The sequence below is a fragment of the Amblyomma mixtum genome, chromosome 3 (assembly GCF_055824585.1).
Source record: "Amblyomma mixtum isolate Tamu chromosome 3, ASM5582458v1, whole genome shotgun sequence".
Classification (NCBI taxonomy): Eukaryota; Metazoa; Arthropoda; class Arachnida; order Ixodida; family Ixodidae; genus Amblyomma; species Amblyomma mixtum.
The window spans coordinates 165,273,771-165,293,665 of NC_143014.1; the positions used below are offsets into that span (position 1 = coordinate 165,273,771).

General features: G+C 54.4%; 1 protein-coding gene across 4 annotated transcripts in view; it reads left to right on the top strand.

Annotated features, from left to right (window-relative positions):
• Window positions 1-19,895, top strand: part of LOC149352602 (uncharacterized) — a 390,194-nt gene that overhangs the window by 329,018 nt on the left and 41,281 nt on the right. The window contains exon 1 of one of the 4 annotated variants that reach the window (XM_089581791.1): window positions 7,016-7,330. The exons of the other annotated variants lie outside the window; for them this stretch is intronic. The gene's annotated coding sequence lies outside the window, so the exon portion shown is untranslated. Of the gene's footprint in view, window positions 1-7,015; window positions 7,331-19,895 lie in introns of those variants that run through there. 4 annotated transcript variants of the gene reach the window in all.

Genomic DNA, 19,895 nt, shown 5'->3' on the forward strand with positions numbered 1-19,895 from the left:
AGAGGGGGGGGGGGGGCTTACGCTGGAAAAGTCGGAACCTCTTATTCTAAGTATGCTTTTTCAGGAAACGGGGCGCAAAAGCCGGATATCATTCGGCACAAGGTGATTTAGCCCTCTACTCCAGCCGTCGCCCGGTAATGAGGTTCCGCAGTTTACAGAACCTATTCTCGACTGACTCTCGGGACAGTTTTGAGGTTCTTTACATGTTGTTACCCACATGCTCATCTTTGACGTTGTCCTCAAGCATGCATGACATCTGCGGCCGCATGCGTGTACACTTATTGCTCACTTGGCTTGCATATTATGCGGACGTGTCCAGAGACCTTTTGGGCTTAATGCATTCTTGTTTAACGCAGGCTAATCAGGCGCCTCTGCGCGTATGTTTTACCTCCTTCAGTGTCCTCCTTGCGACCCTTTATGCTATTTCCTGCCTCTGACTTGGTTTTCTGAATTTGCAGTGTAATCACTTTCTTCTCTGATCTCCTTCGTGATTGTGATATCGGGTGTGCTTTCTGAAACCGGGAAAAAGTGAAGCGTTAGTTTTGAGAGCGCAGAAAGCCTTGAAATAGAAATCTGGGCGCCCGTACTTGTCAGATTCCAGCTTTCCACGCGCCACCTCCAGCGCTGTATAGGCAGCGGCGAGGGCTCCAGCGTGATCAGCCTCACTATTTGTCCGCCGTATTTTTACGCTCCAGTTGGCGGTTCTTCTTCGTCCGCTTTCTTTATTCTCGGTGAATATCTGTTTCGGTTATGCACGCAACCGATCCCGTGGCGTATCCGACTTTGTAGCCCGTTTCTTTGATTTATCGGCCGGGAGTCCGACGCGCAGCCACTCTTCTACCGTGCGAGCCGATCTCCCTAGCTCTCTTCTCATGGATCAACTTCCGGCTGCCGAAGGCCCTCGTATTCACGCTGAACGATGTTGGTGTGCCTTCTTCGCCTTTCGTAACGCCCCTTCGCCACTGTGTCATGTTCCTTCTTCCTCGCTTAATGCGTCGCTACGTCCATATACGTATACACTCCGTACCTGTTGCAGCGTTGGGCCTGGCTGGATTCAAATTGGGTTAGAGTTTTTTTTTCCTCTTCTGCATTTGTGGATGACTCGCGAATTGAACGCGGATCCTTTCGTTAACAATGGCGAACTTCGTTGTTTATCACGCATTCGGTGCCGGTTCGGTTTGTTTGCGGCGACGACCCTGTGGTCGGTGACGGCCGTGAACCGTTTCAGGAGCAAAGAAAATAACGTCAGGCAGCGTTACAACGCCCGGAGAGTAGAAGGCAGGATGGAGAGAATGGCGGGGACGTTTCTCGCGCGCGATGACAGCGCTGCCGCGCGAGTCCATTGGGCGGCCCTCCCCGAATGCCGTCGACTGCGCTTGCGTGGCGAAAGAAGATGCGCGCGCCCCGGTTGTCGGCCAGATGGCCGACAAGTCGAGGCCCGGTGCGCTTGCCCCCGCTCCCTCGTGAAGAAGAGCGCGCGCAGCTGGCGGCGATGACGTTGTGCCCCCCCCCCCCCCCCCCCCCCCCCCCCCCCCCCCCCCTTAAAGAAAAAGAAACGGGTTCGGAGCGCCCACGGGATTCGGCTGCTCATCCATCTCCACTATCGGCGGACAGCGCGGGCCCCGTTTTCGGGGCGAGACCGAGCGGCCACCCAGGAACCCCCTCCGTTCGCCGCAGGAAGCGCGCCCAAAGAAGTGGGTCGAAAACCCGGTCAACTTGAGCCCAGAGGCCGATTGAATCTGGACGAAGACGGTCGCTGATCGCGCGCGGCGACAGGGGCGGCTCACCGCGTCGGCCTCACGGTGTTGCGTTTGTTGGTCGCCACAGTCCGTGCGTGTTGGCGCTTCGCAAAGCAGTCACCACCCGTGTGGGGATGCCAGGTCAGCCCTCTGCTCTGTAGGAGACGGGCCTCGTGCACACATTTCTCGAAGGGTTGCGTGCGAAGGCGGATATCGTTGTGACACCTGTTCGAAGTGGTTAATATTGTTTCTGTTTTGCCGCTCGACTTGGTGCTGCCTGCCGTTAAGGTCGTTCTTGGACCCATTGGGTGATGCCCTGATGCTAACCTTCCTGCTGCGCTTCAGCGGATTCGTGGGCGAAACACTGGATTTAATCTCCCCCTGCAGAAAATCGCGTGTCGTTCTTTTTCCTTCAGCACGTTATTTTACCGTTACTGAATCCCGTCGCCAGGTCTTACGGCGTTGCGTTTTTACCGAAGCTGTCTTGTTTCTGTTTCTTCAGTTTCTTCACAGCGTTGCACTACAGCGGGCCAATAGGCTTAAGTAGCCGTTATTCGAGAGCACTAGACCTATAGCCGGAGCCAGATGACCGGGGCTGGCATTGCCTGAAGGATAGGCGCGCTCCGTTATGGAGATTGAGTGACTGGAAAATTGCCATCAGTCGCGACGAAAAGAGAAGGATCGCGGTCGACCAGACCACCGAGCCTCTTTGGCTAGAGGCCCGCAAGCGCGACTGCAGGCTTCAGTGGTCGCTGTCGGGAGACCGGACGTGCTCAATTCGCGGCCCGCATGCTTCTGTCAATTTCGGGGCCTCCGCTCGCGCGTGCGTGGCCGTCGAGCTAGCGCGTCTCGCCGCTCTCTTCTTTTCTAATTCGCAGCCCCGTCGCCTAAATTGCCCGCGACCGCTGCGCTCCAAAGAGGTCCGGACGTTCGACCGCGCTCCGACGACCTCGCTTTGTTATCGCTCTTCCCTCCTGATTTTTTCTTCTTTCCTCTCGCATGGAGTGCAGCAATGGCTGCGCGAGCATCGCCATCGATCAGCGGGCCATCCTAATTGTCCGCAGCGCGGCTCTGCTGCTTCGGCTAGCGCGTGTTCCCTGTGCGGCGGGGGAGGCTTGCACGCTGGACGTCCGGTTCGATCCGCGGGAGCCTCGTCGGACTCGTGCGGCGGCCAGGCGAACGAGTTTTGTCCATTTCGAGGTCGCACCTGCCTGGTGGACCTGGTCCGCTGCTGCTATTGCTGCCGCCACCTTTGGGCGCACGCTCAAAGGCGACGGCAGCAGCGGGCTTTCCGCGAAATCGTGCCGGTGCAGACCACGCGGTCGCCCCAATATGCAGCTGTGCAGCGCGCTCTGCTGCGAGAGCCGTGCAGCATTGCGTTGCACGCGTGGCGTAAGCTGCGTGCTTCAGCCGCTCTTCCCCTCCTTCGTTTAAGTTCGTCGCTCGCGCATCCGGCACAGGTAGGATGCAGCCGCCGATTGTCTTTGGTGCTCATTTGGCCGAGAGGTGTCCGAGCGGAGATGAACGCAGCGGAAGAGCCCATTTTTTTTTTTTATCATGCTTGCAATCGCTGTCATGTGAGAGTTCTGGGCAGTGGTTTGCCACAGCCATCGTCACCGCGATATATTATGAATGCCGAGTCAATTATAGCGGTACACAGCTCATCCAAAAACGGATTTCGTCTCGGACGTGGCTCAGGAAGTCCCTTTTGCGAGTCGATGGTGACGCGCCCTTTGCTAAAGTGCGAATGCGACGTAGTGGGGGACGCCTCATGTTTTGCATTCTACTATCAGAAAATACTTTTTTTTTTGGTTGCCGCCGTTGTTCATATATGCGCACCAAGGGCAACATATGACTTCATTTTTGACACCCAGTTCCCCGTCCATACCCATTGCATGAAACAAGCGTTTCACACTGACTAGGTGACCGTATGGATGTGGCCGTAATTGCGATGTTCTCCTTAGGTTAAACAAAATTGATGGCTATTTCACGGCAACTTGCACCTGTATAAACGTGGACCGGTATGAGGCCAAAGGAGCGGCACGTTGGTGCAAAGGCGCAATTGTTTCTCGCTGAGCGATCCTCTGGCGAGAATGTGAGCCGTGCGGCGTCTGGTTGCGGCGCGCGCATTGTCTATGAACCGTATGTCTATATCAGCCAACAGCGCTGGCCTAGCAGGTTTTGCATTGCTAAGAAGATCAATTCAATGTCCTATAGACTAAGAAGGAGACAACAAACAAACAAACAAACAAACCGAACCATATGTCTTGATCGCCAGATCGACAGCCCAGAAGATGTATTATTGTTGCTATTGTTGAATTGTAATATGGGCCTTTGGCATGTGACAGTGAATGCCTGATTTAATAGTGCGTGAAACGGGGTTAGCATGCATATGTAGGAGATTTATATCTGTATGAGTGGATCGTCGGTGACCAACTTTACGTGTTGCGCCCAACCACATTGTGCACGGAGTGGTGGTGGTGGTGGAAAACATTTATGTACAGGTATACTACAGGAGGTTATGCAAGAGCTGACCCAGAGGGGGCCAGCCCTTACAAATACTAGGTGGAGGTCCCTAGTTCGGGACCCCAGTGGCGTCGGCCGCCGCCCGGGCTCGCGCGACCAAGGCCCGTTGGCCTGCAGGTCAGAGCAGCCGAACAGGGTCGCCTCCCAGTCCTCCCGGGTTGGGTTGAGGTGAGGGGGGATAGCAGGGTTGGAGGGGCAGGCCCACACCATGTGGTAGATGTCCGAAGACTTCTCCGCACACTGCGGACAGCTGCCCGAGAAAGAAGGGTCGAAGTGTTTGAGAGCTGCCGGGCACAGCAAAGTATTGGTATAGAGGCGAAGCAGAAGCCGCTCCTCCGCCTTTGAGAGACCTTTACACGGGCGGGGATAAAGACCATGGCCAGATTGATACAGTAAAACAATGTCTTTGAAGGAGTAAGCGGGAGTGAATTCGAGTTCCTGATCGTCAGGGTCGGAGGGGAATGTCCGGTGAGAGAGCGCGCGGGCGGCGGCGTCAGCTGCCTCATTTCCCTCAAGGCCCATGTGAGCGGGAGCCCAAACGATACGCCGGTGCGCGGGGTCACCGGTGTAGACGCTGTTTTGGAGAATGCGGTAGGCTACGGTACCCAGCCCTGCTCGACGTTCGGACATGCCCCTCGCGAGTCGTACATAATTGTTTTTGAATTGGAATCAGATGCAGCCAACGCAATGGCGACCTCCTCCGCGTGTGTTATGTCACGGGCGCGGAAAGTAAGGCCGGTCACTGTTTTGGATTGGTAGACAACTGCGGCTGTGTACCATCCCCCATGGTGGGGGCCGGAGGCATCCACGTAGAATACGCCGGGTTTCGATCCATAGTGGCGGGCCAGGGCTTCCGCCCGCGCCAGGCGCCGGCCATTATGGTCCTCACGGTTCATGTTCGCGGGAAGAGGGCGCACGTGGAGGGCACATCTCCACTGAGATGGAATACGTACACGCTCTTGCATAAGAGTGGTGTGTTGGATGTGTAGTCGGGCAAGGAGGCGGCGACCCGACGATGTCTTCGATATACGTGTGTATTGGTTAGTCAAGTGGGCTTCCCGGAGCTCCCGAAATGTGTTCACCATGCCCAGCCCCAGGAGGCGCTGTTGGAGGTGTTCACGGGGAGGCCTAGAGCCCGCTTAATAATTTTGCGGAGGATGACTTCGAGTGAATCCTCGTCTTGCTTCCGCAGGTGGGGGTATGGAGTCGAATATAGAATTCGACTGGTTACAAATGCATGCGCCAGCCGCAAGGCGTCCTTACATCGTAACCCCCCGCGCTTGTTAGAAACCCGGTGGACCAAGCGGCCCACCTGGTCCCCCACTTGACGGAGTTTGGCCATTGTTGTTTCTGACCGTCTGTCTTGATGTATAAAGAGCCCCAGTACCCGGACTTCGATATTTTCAGGGATTGGACCTGTCTCAGGAGACAATGAATTTTTGGCTGTGCACTTTGGTGAGGGGCGTATGTGCACAAATTCAGACTTTTGGGTGGGGCATTGGAGGCCGCAGAACGCGCGTCACCTTTACTCTGCATTCACGGACGCATTTCCCGAAGCACTGGCTTTCGGCGCGTGCAGTCCTTGTCTTCGCGACTTTCCCTCTCCTCTCGGCATGCTGGGAGGTAGAGCACCAGCATGTACCTTCCCCGCCCGCTTATGGCGCTTGCCAGGGCAGCACCTGTAGCGCTGGTTCGATCACTCGTGGACTCTCTCTCCTATCCTAGCGGCCGATGGTGGCGCGGTGGGTTCGGCGACGAAAGTAAAGCCACTCTGACGCATCAGGTACCGTGCAAGATGGGAGGGCGACACGGGAAAGCGGTGGACGGGAGTGGAAGACAGCCTAACACCGAGAGAATTGCTGGCAGGAGTGACTGCATGCACGAAGTCGATCTCGTGAACCGTACAGATACGCGACAACCTGAGGTTGCGCGCGCGTTGCGCTTATTCTTTCAGTAGAGGCATACACGAACATTGAGGAACGAAGTATAACGTGTGGCCGAGCAAAGCTACATAATTGTCGTACGTCAGCCATAATTAATCGGCGAGATAACGTTGGTTCGGGATGTCCGCTTTCCTTCGGGGTGACTGTTGTTCAGTATCCACCGTCTCCTTCCTGTCGTGGTGTTCTGTCATACCGAGTGACAGTACGTCTCTGCATGTAAACATTTAGGCAAGTCAGTGAAGGAGTGGCGGTAAAATGCTTTACCGGACTTGGTGAACAAAGGCATACATCTAAAAACGCTTTTCCCGCTTTCCGCGCGATACACAAACATTGCGTAGAATACAAGCTGGTAGTCTTTATAACGCGGCGCGTGTCGGTCGTGAATGCAGTTCATCTTTTATGGGCCGTAATTCACGTTGACGGCCCTCGTAAATACGATGCGGACCATTGAGATCGCGCGGCGGTCCGGGCTTCTCGGGTTCTGTCCTGGAGGCAGGACGCGGTCTGGGCGTGAGGATGCTGTTTCGCTTTGGAAGCATCCGAGTCGAAGCAGTCGCTTTGGCGGCGCATATTTCCAAACTGAAATCGATCCTTGAGCGGCCTGTGCGGATTTGCTCGCGGCCGTCTGCGGGGTCATTCGCGCCGTCGAGGGGAGGGGGAGCCGGCGCCGATCGAAAGGGGGCCGCCGCTTGACGTCGCCCAACCAACAGCTACTACGGCGTCGACGTCGTTGTCGGTGCGCGCTGCGCCACCTGGCGGCGCGGCCCCGCTACTCTCTCGCATCCCAGCTGGCCGGTACGCACTCTCCGTTGCGGGGACGATACGACGCGAGAGGGAGAGTGGCTGCCGCCGTGCGTGCGCGCGCTGACTCACACACGCTCGCCTGTTCGGCCAGTCGTCGTCCATGCTGCTGCGGGCTCGGCCTGCGTCGTCGCGGCCTGCGCGGGTAGCGAGGCAACGCCGCAGGTCTCCGCGTTTGTTGGTCGCTAGTGCGTGCGAGCTACCGGGCCGCCGATGACGACGAAAGTGGTGGTGCCGCACGGGCGTCTGCGCTCCATCTGGATTAGACTGGTGCGGACATAGCCGACGGCAGAGAGACACTGCGCGACACGGAGCCGCTGTGTGAGTCAATCAACCCGTTTTTCCCGCGAGAGGGTCGCTTGTCATTGTTTCTCTGCGGCCAGCTTTTGTTCTCATCATTGCCGCGGGCACGCCGGGGGGATGCGGCGAAACATGGCCGCGGTCCCTTTGCACGTCCGGCTCTCTCAACGTGGACGGGGTGGTGCCTGCCCGTCCACTAAGGCACATTGGCCGAATGGCCTTACGCCGCTAATAATGCTCGTTGAATTTCCCGGCGGTTCCAATTACGCGCTTCACGTGATCTGCGTTGACAGTTTGCTGCGTCGGCAGCTTTTGTAAGGTCTGCCTAGCGGCGTTGTAATGATGCATGACATGTGTACGAAAACAGAACTCAAAGCAGCGCGCTTCCTTCTTGTCTTCGCTGTGTTCCTATAGACCAACATAGATCGTATGCATTCGTTTCCAGGCTCGGAGTACGATACTACGTTCATTTCTGTATATCAGCACGTAACAGGTGCGTTTGCTGGAAACGTGCCTGTTTCGTTCTGCTAACGGACAGTGTTTAACTTCTTTAACTTCCACAGCTGCTAATCAACATGACTGTTTCGAGGGCATGGAGGCAGAGTGTAACCATTGAAGAATCCGGCACGAGTGCCGGTTGATATCCGCGGTTTGTTCTGCGACCCTGTTTCGCTTTCTGTTTTTGTCCGCTATCGGAATCGCCCTGCTTCTGAGGCTGGTGAGCTGCCCAGTTGTTGATATCTCTAGCGCCTCGCGTCTTGCAGAAAGTGTTTGACCGATAAGCGCCGTACTCCGCCCCGAGTGTATTGTAGTTGTACTTGAGCAGCGGCTGCTCAAGTTCGTGTGTTTGCATTGTACAATTCCTGTGTGTGCCATTGATCACTGTCGTTCCGAGGGCATTTTAATCTGTTTCGTTCGCAGGAAAACGCACGCATGTGACCTTTTCAACGAAGACAGGCTTGAACTATCTTGAAAGCCGCGACTGTCGCTTCTCCAGGGAGCGTGTGCGCCTGCGAACTTTATTGTTTTTTTTTTTTTTTTGAGGAACAAATTTTGGTCGCTAAGTAACGACCTTGTCGAGGTTGAGTGCGGTCGTAAAGCGAAATGGAGATAGTGTTTTGAACAAAATACGCTGGGCAGTGTAACCCGAACGAACACTGTTAAAGAGTGGTTCCGAAAAGTGGCCGAGCTGAGCAACGTGCCATCCAGTCGACAGCGTAGCTGCGCACTAAAATTGTCCTCTTACTCGCTGTGCTTTCACAAATACGACGGTGACTGAAACCTTCACGTAGGTAGCTGTCGGCACTGGTGGTGTAAAAGCAAATGTGTGATGCTGCTGCGCTTTCCGGTTTGATGGGCAGATTGTATCCTTTTCCACTCTGGGCGCTCACGTTCTGGCGTGATGGCATTTCCGTGCCCGTTGAGGAACAGCGTGCAGCAAAAACAGCGTCATATTGGTATCCTACGTTGATTTGAGACGCAGCAGGAGTCTCGCGACGGTCGTATAAGCGCTCCGTGGGTTCCGCCATATTGCTCGCTGGGATGTTATATGCACCTGGTGCCAGCACGAGGGAAGCAGCAGCCCAAGCTGTCCGCACCTGTTCGCGGTCTCAGGAGCAGGTGCTTTGACATCTGCGTGCACCCTATGGAGAGGTCTCTTGCCCCTAAGTAAACCAGTGCGGTGGGAAATCGGTCGTGATTACTGTATTACCGCTGGGCAAAGGGTTTCGAGCTGGCGCCCTGACCCTTCAGAAGTAAGGCACATTCGTGTAAACACATGAACGCTCCCTGTTCTGACGACTGGCGGCCGCTGGAGGGGCGCGCTTCTGCAAAAAAAGGCCCATGGACCCCTCTGTAGTAATGGACAGCAGCGAAACAGATCACAGCGTGGACGACTGTCTAGACCGGCAGCTGCTTGTCACGTAGTGCTTTTTGTTGCGATCGCCTTTGCCAATGTCACTGTCGGCCGAATATTGAGGCGCACCTCATCCGGAGGTGTTCTGCAGTGTGGAATAGCGGCGCTAGGGTTGTTGGGGTTCGATATACCATAACACGACACAGTGACGCACGCGCGACTCGGGGCTGAAGTAGCAAGCATCGCAATTGTGACTTGACATGCTCGGCGTCTGCACCTGAAGGGGATGTGTTGACAGCGGGCGCGCGTTCCGGCTTCAGCGCTTGTCATTGTTTTACTGTTATTGCTGGAGCTACGACGTCAGAAGTACGTTATCTCCTGGCGACTGAATGCAGGATCTCGTAGACAGTCGACGTTAAGCGCTCTCAACGAGGGGCGATTGGCGCCGCTAAACTCTCGACATGTCGCTGACCGACGTTGTTCTCAGGCGAGCGTCGCCACGGATGTTTCCTTCCTTCCGGCCCACGGGTTGTCTCGTACGCATATGGCAGGTCACTGGGCGCGTCCGGCTCAAAAGGGGTGCGGTTTACGACGGTCCCTGCCGGTGCTCAGCGGCCAACTCACGATGGGGCTGCGGAAGAGACGCTCGTAAAAGCTTTTAGTGGCCTGCTCGATAAGGCGGCATGTTACGCCTAGGCGATTATGGACCGTACGTGGCCGCTGCTCCGGAACCGTGTGCTACACGGGCGTGCGTTGAGGCTTTGGTTTTTGTGCCGCGCGCCGGTGATCCGGGCGAAGCTTCGGCTGCGGGGCGCACGTGTATCGGGGAGCGGCGCGGTTTGGAGGGGCGATTTATTTGCGGCTTCGACAAGGTCAGGGGAGCTATAGGTGCACCGCCTCCCCCGGCATCAGTTGACCAGTGTCAGAGCGACGGACGCTTCTCTGCGCCGTACACGAGCGACCTGCGGTGCGTAACACGTGGCGCGCTGGTGCGTGGTTTATGGTCGATGCCGCCGAACGGAATGGCCTTGCGGCGAAGTAGGGATCGACTGCGGATCGCGTTGCAAATGCTTATCCCAGCTGCGTGCCTTGGAGGCGCTTGAGCCGCGCGTTGCCGGCGCTGGGCTCCGCGAGGCGTCCTTTTACGACGCGGTTGCGCCTTCTTGGCACCGTTTCAAGAGCCCAACATCTGCCTCTTCATTTACGATGCTTCAAGTTACGCGGAAGTAACGGGTTGTTGCTCTAAGCCAGCTCAGTCGCGCGTCTGTTTCCTTTTTCTCTTTTTTTTATTTCCACCTCGCTGTGCTGCATGAACGCACCTGTGGGGCTCGTAACCATTGCGAACGAGTCGTTAGGCTATCGCTTAAACAGCGCAACACGAGGAAAACGATCGTTTGCGTTGTACCGCTAATTTCTCTCAGCCTTCCGCGCTGTCTTAATTTCACGCTTTTTTTTTTGCTTTGCTAAGTAATATTAGTACCTCCTTTTAAATACAACGCACAGGTTGACTTCCATTATTGTCTTCTTTAACTACATGGTTCTGTGTTTGAAACCTCCGGATATATATATATATATATATATATATATATATATATATATATATATATATATATATATATATATATATATATATATATATATATATATATATATATATATATATATATATCGAAGTATTTGCTTCGTTAAAGAAAACATTTTTATTTGACGACGCTTCGATCGGAGGACCGATCATTTTCAAGTCGGTCCTCCGATCGAAACGTCGTAAAATAAAAAATGTTTTCTTTAACGAAGCGCGTATACTTCGCTATGTACTTTTTTAAGCAGTCAAACACGTCATGTTCTCGCAACTTTTACATATTAAAGTGTTCTTCATTTTTTTTTCACTGTGTTGAGCAGAGTAGTTCAGTCATTTTCATATTGATGCAGGGCTTGTTGCTTATGCGGTTACGGAGACAGCGCACGCCTCGCAAGGTCACTTAATCGCTGTGTATATGTGGCCGTTTTCACTGCTCAACTCACCAGAAGTGAAACTCCGTTAGGACTTGACTGACGACTTCACCGTGAAAGCTCAAAGCATACCAATACGCGTGTCGCCTTAATATCGCATTAGGCGCGCAAAACTGCATGCTGTAAGTTTGTGTTTTGTGCCGTGTTCGCTGTTTTGCGATTAACTATTTTGCGCACGTTCAAGAAACAGTGGAACGCAATTGGGGCGTCACGAAGGCAGTAGTAAGGATCGGTCGGCACCGCTTTGTATGTGCGCGTGTTGATGTCCACTTTGTGCTATCGTCAATACCTTTATTAGTGCCTTGAAAGTGGAGCAGCCGTCCCACGCCAGAGCGTCACCTTTGGCCGCGTTAGTGTCTGTGAGGACCATTATTGCTGCGGTGACCGATATGCCTTCTTTTGGAGCGAAAAGCTCCACTTCTCGCATGCAAAGCTGAAGGTCTAATGACGCTTGGATTTGACCTCTAATCGGAGGCTCGCCGCAGGTGTGGCTGTGACGTCATACCACGTGACTTGCCGCAGCTGTTACCGCCCGTTCCGCCGCCTCGCCGACCGCTTGCTTTCGCCAGTTGTGTCCCCTGACTAACCACGTGATTCCTGTTGCGACCCGGGTAGCATGGCCGGACCGGTGATGGGACGAGGAGGATTGGAGACTGGGTTAGGAGGAAGGCAAAGAAAACTTTATACAATTATTTACATTATTTACAAAAGGGCGACTGAGAGTGACTCTCAGTGGAAGGGAACTTCTTCGTCAACCGGAGTCGACGGGAGTTAATAGGCCTCTCCCTCGGCCACACTCACAGCCGAGTTAAATAGGGTTCGGATTCTCCAGATCCCTGACTGGGGAATAAAGTTCGAAGAGCACTGACCAATATGATGGATCGAAGGGGACGCTGGTGTTGCAGTGGCGGGCGGTGCTGGCCTAATCCGCTCTCTCGCAGCTCGGTCGATGGGAAGGGGTAAAGGCTGAGTAATCGAACACGGCTGGAAATGAATCTCCCGCACTCTACCAGCAGGTGAACGAACGTGCTTCCCCGCCGGATGTCCAGAACACGAGACCTCTGTCGAGGACACAGCCAGCTTGACTGTGCGTAGCACCACTCCGTCCTCCGGCGGCCCGAGGGTAAACTCGGCCTGACTGACGCCGCCACGTCGCCGCTGCTTCCGCTGCTGTTTGCCGCTGTCAATGCCCTCGTCAGCCCCCTTCGCATCTTCGGCCTTCGCTGCTGCTGCCGTGGTCACCTCCGCTCAAGGAAGTCCGCTGCCCTAATCCACTTAGGCTAGAAGGGAGGCATCACAAGCACTACACTGCACCGCCGCCGTCGCGAGGTTGTCGGTCTTGTCGACCGTCCTCGGTTGGTGCTTGCTCGGGCCCACGTGGCCAGAAGTACGATCATGACATTCCTCACCGCCTGGGCACCGCGAGACATGGAACCAGATCCGGTCACCGGCACGAGTTATTTGACTGACCATTGGTAACACCGGGCTGTTTCTAGCGATCCCTACGACAGAGGGCTTCTCGAAGCCGCGTTGGCTAGAGATAAGTCGCGAAAGCGGGCTCGTAGAGTTGGTGAAACCGATGAAGAACGGGAGGTATGCACGTCTGGAGAAGCAATGGCGCAGGCAGCTAGAGTATCTCAAACGGAAAAGGGCAGTGCATACTGCCAACGTCTCCGCGTCGACATCGGCCGCTGGTTCGGTTGCCTTTCGTTTCGTGTGACCTGGCTGAGCCGAGTTGAGCCGCAGCCATTTCTTTCTGGTTTTAAAACGTTCCTATCTCGTTTATTTAGTTCTGGCGGTGTATTCCGTGCTCCTCATTGCTAATTAAAACAATTAAAAGGCACTCCAGCGAAACGGGGTGTCGCCGCAAACCGGGATGTGGGGCGGGGCTTGCATCTGTAATCGCAGTCGCCATCGTTTCGCAACGAAATTGGGCCTTAAAAGCGAGGAGGCAGCAACAGGTAATGCTTTGGAAAGTCTCGTCGGCAGCGCCACATGCAAATGGTTTGCGGTTAAGGCCGTGCTCCTTTTTTTTTTTCTTTGGCAATTTCCCTACCGTGGAGATGCGGCGTCGTTGTTGGAAACTCTCGCACTGGTGCTTGGTGCAGCGCCCTTTGCCGAGCTTTCTCATCCCATCATTTCGTGGGAATGGGAATGTCTTCCCGTTTGAACCCAAAAAAACCATGTCCTTTCGCAGCTCAAGTCTCTGACGGCCCTGATTATGAAAGCCACGTTTTGAAGGGCTTTCGAGAAACAGAACGAGAAACTGCGTATTTAATCTGTTCTCGAAAACGCATGCAAATCATTTCTAATTGAGAAGCTCGTTTTTTGATGGCACTGGCGATTGTTCACGCAACGGAACGCGTGAGAAAGGAACGCGGACACTGTCGAAACCGTGTAGATCAGGCGTTTCCTCACATTTCGCTGAAGTTTGCATTAATGGCGGCCCTGGTTGTTGCCGCTACTAATGATGTGCTTTAGCGGGGCTAGAAGCAGGACGTTTCTCAAAGTCGAACCCGCGCGCATGGCCATGCAGCTTTCCCGAATTGAACCTCGTGCTCTCATTGAACTCTTGCGCTCGCTGAAGAATCTCAGACGTTGTGACTATGCTACGCGATTCCGGCTCCTGAAAATGCAAGAGCATGCGTATTGAAAAAAAAAAAAAAAGAAACTAGAGGGAGATTGATCTTTGTAAAAGGTTGCATAACGTTTCATTTTCTTTTTTTTTTTTTTACGCCCGCGACTCAACGCGTGAAGGCGCGCTGCTGCGGCAGCGCGTATGCGTTTCCTGACGCTTGAGCGACACTGGCGCGCGACATTTGCCGGCGCCTGGTCGCGGCACGGCGGGCCGCGTCATCAGGGCGCGCCGCACAAAGGTTCTCTTTTTCTCTGTTCGCCGCGGCGAGCGACAGGAGGATCGCTTTTGTTCACGCCAGGCATCTGTCTCCGCGGGGCATTTTCGCCCAGTCACGTTCGCAAACCTCGGTCTCGCCGCGTGAAAAGGTCCCGGGCAGCGTTTGCGCAGACGCCGTTTGTCGCGCGGGGGGCGTCCGGGCCCCGTCGTTTGTCCGGGCTCCGAGCGGTTTCCTCTCTGTTGCGCCCCCTTTCTCGCCCTGGGCAGCGTCGCGTGCGTCATGCGGCATTTAGTGCGCCCTCACGGACGTCCCGAGTCCGCGGGCGGGCGGCAGCTCTTTTGGCCTTCGCGGGCAGCTCGCGTCTGTCTCTCTCCGGCTTTCATGATTGCTGAACAGAGCGAAAACCGGAGACGATGTTGGCGGCGCTCTACGGGTGAGCTTTCAAAATCGGGCGGTGGAGAGCTTCCCAGTCTTGTGGGGCGATTGGATGACGTCGCCCTGAAAGGCGCCTAAACTTATGCCCTTTGACATAGCCAGGGATGCGACTGATATATTCATTTGAGCTTTTAAGGGCTTTAACAGTGGCGCGGTGCTTATGTAGTAACTGTTAGTATGTTTATTATTTACAATTATGATACACAGTACATGTTACTGTGTGTTACAGAAGGAGGTCCCGTAGTTCGCACTGACCAGGGCACCTCCCATTAGAGAAGACATGAAAAATTGCCTAATTATGTGGCAGCTGCGGTGATGGAAGATATTAGCGACAGCAGTGGCGAGTACGCGTTGTCAAAATTTGTGTAATAGTGCAACACATATTACCGCAGTACGGCATCATTACACAAAACAAGGAATGGCTACGGATTTGGCCGGTATGCTGGGATGAGCGAAGGATGGCGTTGCGGTGACGCGAACGCCGCGCGGCGATCTGCAATGTCTTTGCAAGGGCGGGCCCCAGTGGCGTGTTGACCTTGCGACGACCCGGGTTCCTTCGCAGAAACCCGAGCGACACTGCGCCGCCGAAGTGTAGGTGCGCGGCACCTAGGAAATAGCAACGGGGCGCCAGGTGCGCCGTGATCCCCGCACGCGACGTTCGATCGTTCCAGCGCTGGCCACCGCTGTCGGGGTGGGGAGTGAGGTTTGGGCAGCGGCGCTAACTGCGTGGCCGCCGCTGTCGTGGTCGCCGGCACGCGGGCCTCGAGCGTTGCCGTGCAGTCCGCGCTGACGTCACCCGCGGGACGAGCCACCTACGCCAGCGTCGCGCTCAAGTGCGTTGCGAAACGGGGTCAGGCCTCCTGCGGCAGGGCGTTTCGAGAAAGTGATATACACGTACGCCGGCTGTTGCGGCCGGCCATTGTCTACTTTCTGCGTTTGCATCATCGAATATGTTGAATTTATTATGTGTCGTATTCAGAAAAGGCTTCAAGAATTATTCATCGTATAGGATCGCCCGTCACTAGCGCTGTAGATTTGAGCGGTTCTTTATTTTTTTTTGTTCGTGACACCAAACTGCGGCTAATGATATTCTAGCTGTAATGAACATTAAAAAAATGAAACGAAGCAGAGCATGGCACCGGATGTTTGTTAACGTGACAGAATGGATGCCGAAGGAAAGGAAGCGTCGTTATAAGGTTTAGGATATTTTCTCTGATAGCGCGGGTGCGTGCTTCAGACAGGGAGTTCGGTGAAGAGGCCTTTTCCCTGCAATGAGCATGTGGCGGCTGAATGATGCTGATGACACCGAACACTGCGGCTGCAACCCCGTGTACCAGCGTGGCTTCCACCCTGCTCCGTGTCGTCCTGGCCGAACTGCCTCGCGGGAAGGCAAATAGCTAATTATATGGATGGGAAAAGGTTTGCTCAACGAATGCAGTCCACAATGGAATGATCGGGGGCTCCCTGTATCCGAGATGCATAGGATGCTGCTCCATCGAGGGACACATTTCCGACAGGTACCGCGGCCCGCCCGTGGGGGTTTGGCCCGTAAGCCTTGGCAGTGGCCGTAACGTTTACCGGCGATGGATGTTCTCGGATGCATATTAGTACAGCAGATTAATACTGGAGGCTTACGGATACAATCGATTGATACTATTGGTACTTGGGCTGCGGTTCTTTTATCTTCAGAGTATACAGCGCACACAAAAACAAGGACATGAAGGTACACACAGAAAGCGCAGGCTTGTGTGCACCTTCACATCCTTGTTTTTGTCTGCGCAGTATACATTGAAGATATGTATGGCCGACTCGCCCAGCGACGCGCTCTTTTAAACCACGGTTCTTCTATCACCGCAAAGACAAACGCGTAGGAAGTAACAACACGGCGCAGGTGGCAAAGTCGTGTTGTTACTGCCTACGCATTCGTCAGTGTTCGTAGGAAACAAGTGCATGTTGGCGTGGGTGTATCCCGCGGCAGTGCTGTCGTCTCGTTTTTCCGTCCTCGCTCTCGCATCTATGGCCTTGCAGGGATCGGGAGCTTATAACTTGTTGCCTCTTCACTCCTACAACTTGTCACAAAGTAAAAAGGAAAAAAAAAACTTCCGGAGGTGAGCAGCATTGTCGGCTACTGGCAGTGACATTTCTTAACTCTTCGCTAATACATGAGCATTAAACTGTGCGCATAGAATGTTTATTCTCAATTTGTTTACCTCTGCTACATCTGCGGTTGATGTCGCCTGTTTCACGGCATAATTGTTTCTCTAGACTTTGGGGCAGACCATCCCCTTCCTTACTCCTCCCCGAAGGAATTAAGCTTTCTTTTAATCTTAAACGTAACTGCATTTTGGATGAAAAACGTTATTCATCGTGGCACGCAGTAAACAGGGCAAATTATCTGGATCGTCTCCAGCCGAGAGTAGCCTTCCATTGTTCAAAGGCACAGATGCGGGGGGACTTTCCACTCACACGATGATTTCGGGGCTACTCAGTCGAAAGGCAATGCGTGTGAAAATCAGACCTGTGCGAATTGCACGCAGTGCTCGTATATGTTACGCCTCGCGTCAAATGTATCACTTCGTCATTTGAGCCATAGGTCAGCTCACCGAAACGTGATAGCCACGTCGTTCATTATTCGCAACCCCAACAACTTGTTTCGTAAAATGGTAGGCTTGGCGCAGTGCAAGTGAAGTTTTTCGAGCATATGCCCTTTTAACGTGAGACATTTGCGTTGAGTTTAGAACGCTGCTTCTGAGCCGGACGTGTAGTGCATATCTGCATTTCTAGCTTTGCAGTAGCGCTAAGGCTGTTCGTCAGGATATCTGCCGCAGTAGCCGCATTCGAACGAAACCGATACGGAATGAAACCGTCATGTTTTTTTTTAAGGTCGACAGCTAGTGTTTTCTGCCTTTTTTATTATTCTGAAGACCATCGGGTACTTCAAACTCATGCGGAGCTCGGCACTGCTGCGTCTTTTTCCAGCCTCAGGATATAGCTTTTGTCTCCGGCTGTATGAGCCCACGTGTCATTATTGTTGTGGGTTCGTCGCGGTAGTTTGGTTCTCGAGGTCGTCGCTTGTACAGTGGCGCCGCTTTCTATCGGCGCGACTGGGCAACATTATGTCATGGTCACTGGCCGAGGGAAACTAGTAATGGCCGAAATAGTTATCACTGCCAGCGTCTGCGTGGCTAATGTTGTGCTCTCGTGTCCGAAGGTCTCGAGTTATCGCCGTGCGGTCTGAGCGAGAAAGGTACGGCCAGAAAGCAGCACACAAGAATCTGGCCGTAATGGCACGGGGTTTGAAAGCGTGAGACGACTTCAAAGCGCCGATAACATCCTGATTAGAGCTATTCGTCCTCGGGAAGCGGCTGATGAGCTCACTCTTGGCGAACACAGTGGCAGTTGCAGTAGGACTGTGACCTCGTCCCTTGGCAGAGCCACTGACTCTCACTGGGTGGGGGCTGGGATCGAAGTGACGGGTGACCTAAAGCTGTACGAGACGGGTACCGCTGCCCGCGAACTTAAATGCTTGAGCGCGTGGCTTGCGCCAACTTAGCGCCGCGAAGCGTTCGCCGCTGGGTCCGAGACCGTAATGCGGGTTGTGTTTGCGGCGGATGGCGATAGCGTGGTGTCGGACCCAGCGGCCTACGATCCGCGGTGCTAGTAGTAGTACAAGACCTTTATTCGGCCATAATTTACAGGCCGAGCATGTCGACCGCCTGGGCGACCAGAAGTCGCTGTTCTTCCTCCCCTTCAGCGCCAAGCCAGTCGAGCCAGGTGGTGATGGATAAAGAAGGTGGGGGGTAGGAACCCGACTGCTGAGCAGCCGGGCAATAGAAGAGGCAATGGGCCAGGTCCGCATAGATACAGGGCAGTTGGGACAGGAAGGGTCTGATCGATAGCGATAGAGAAAGAGTCGAGACGGGGTGATAACTGCATTCATTTGGATGTGCCGAAGAAGGCGCTCGGAGCCTCCGGCACCGTGAGCGATGGATGTGGGGGAGGGTAAAGGCGTTTGTCTAGGCGGAGCTCTAGGTAGACCTCTTTTATGGTGCGGCGAAGGGCGAGTCTCCCACCGTCCTCCGAGGGCTTGGGCCAGGGGATCAACGGTGCCCTGAAAAGTCTGCCGCATTTATATGTGCGCGACTTCCTGCGTACTATCTGGCGTTACAGTTTTACGACGGTGTTTTCTTCGGCTCCGTTTCTGTCAGCGCGGTGACCTCGATGAAAATAAATGTGAGCGCATCCGTGTGCCGCCGTTCCTGCACGTCAAGCAGCCTGTGTGCAGCGTCACGTATAGCGCGGAGCCTTTATTTACTTGGGAGCAGAGCGCACCTGCTCCGTCTCCGCATGAATCAGGTGTTCGGGCATGTTTTTGCTCTCGCCCTTTCACGCATGCCGCGCAAGGAGGTCCGCTGCGTCTCGCGTTGCTGGAGTCAGAGCGGCGGCTCAGCTGTTGAGATTAGGCCTCCCGGATTCTCGGCTTCCTCGCGCTCGGCTGTCCGCGCAGCTGCGGGGCGCAGCTGGGCAAGGTCGGCGCCGCTCGGTCTGCGTGCGGAGCGCGAGCGGCTACGAGCGTGTCTCTCGTCGGAGCGAGTCTTGCGAATCGAAGGCTGACGCACGCAATACTGCGCGCGTGTGTCCTTTGCAGCCTCTCCGGAGCGCTCTTGTATGTGCGGCACTGTTTTCTTTTTGTTGTTGTCTGCGTCAGCTCCACGCAAAATCACCGCCGGCTGTCTCTCTCTAACCCAATTGAACTTCATTATGGGAACGTTGAAGGGCCGAAGATATTTTTGTTGTAAGCGTTCTTTTGTTATATCCGAAGACAGTAAGTTTACGAACGGAGCGTACTGACAGTGGGCGAAGGGAGGCCGTCATACATTGGTGATTCAGTTTTAATGACGTTTGCGTGTATTGCATGCGGCACAGAGGGACAACGGAAGAATCTATTCAACTGCGGGAAAAGGAGCACTTATTCGGCGCTGTGTATTGGCGGCTGCCGTGAGGAATGAGTTCTGAACAGCGCTGCGCGCCGTTTCAAGGCAAACACGCAATGCGGAATGGTGGCCGGTTATTTCTGCTTCGGGAGAGAAACGGTTGGCTGTATTCATTGGTAGCTTGACTTCTGGTGACGTGAGGTATAGCGTGACTTCTGAGGCTTTCTATGCGGTCTTTCCAGAAAGATTGTTTTCTTCGTTCCATATAAGATTTCTCTTGAGACCGTTTCGTTACGCAGACATTTCGCTGCAGCAATGATAGAAAGGCAGCCAGCCAGCCGTAAACTCGGGTACTGTTGAGGAGCTGCCGGATGGAATGAAAATTCACTGACGAGGCCAAGCAAGTAAACGTCGATGCTGCGTGCAGCTCGCGTTGCCTGACCCGTCCGTGGGTGTCCGCGAGGCGTTCGGTCTGCAGTTGCCGACTCAAGATCCCA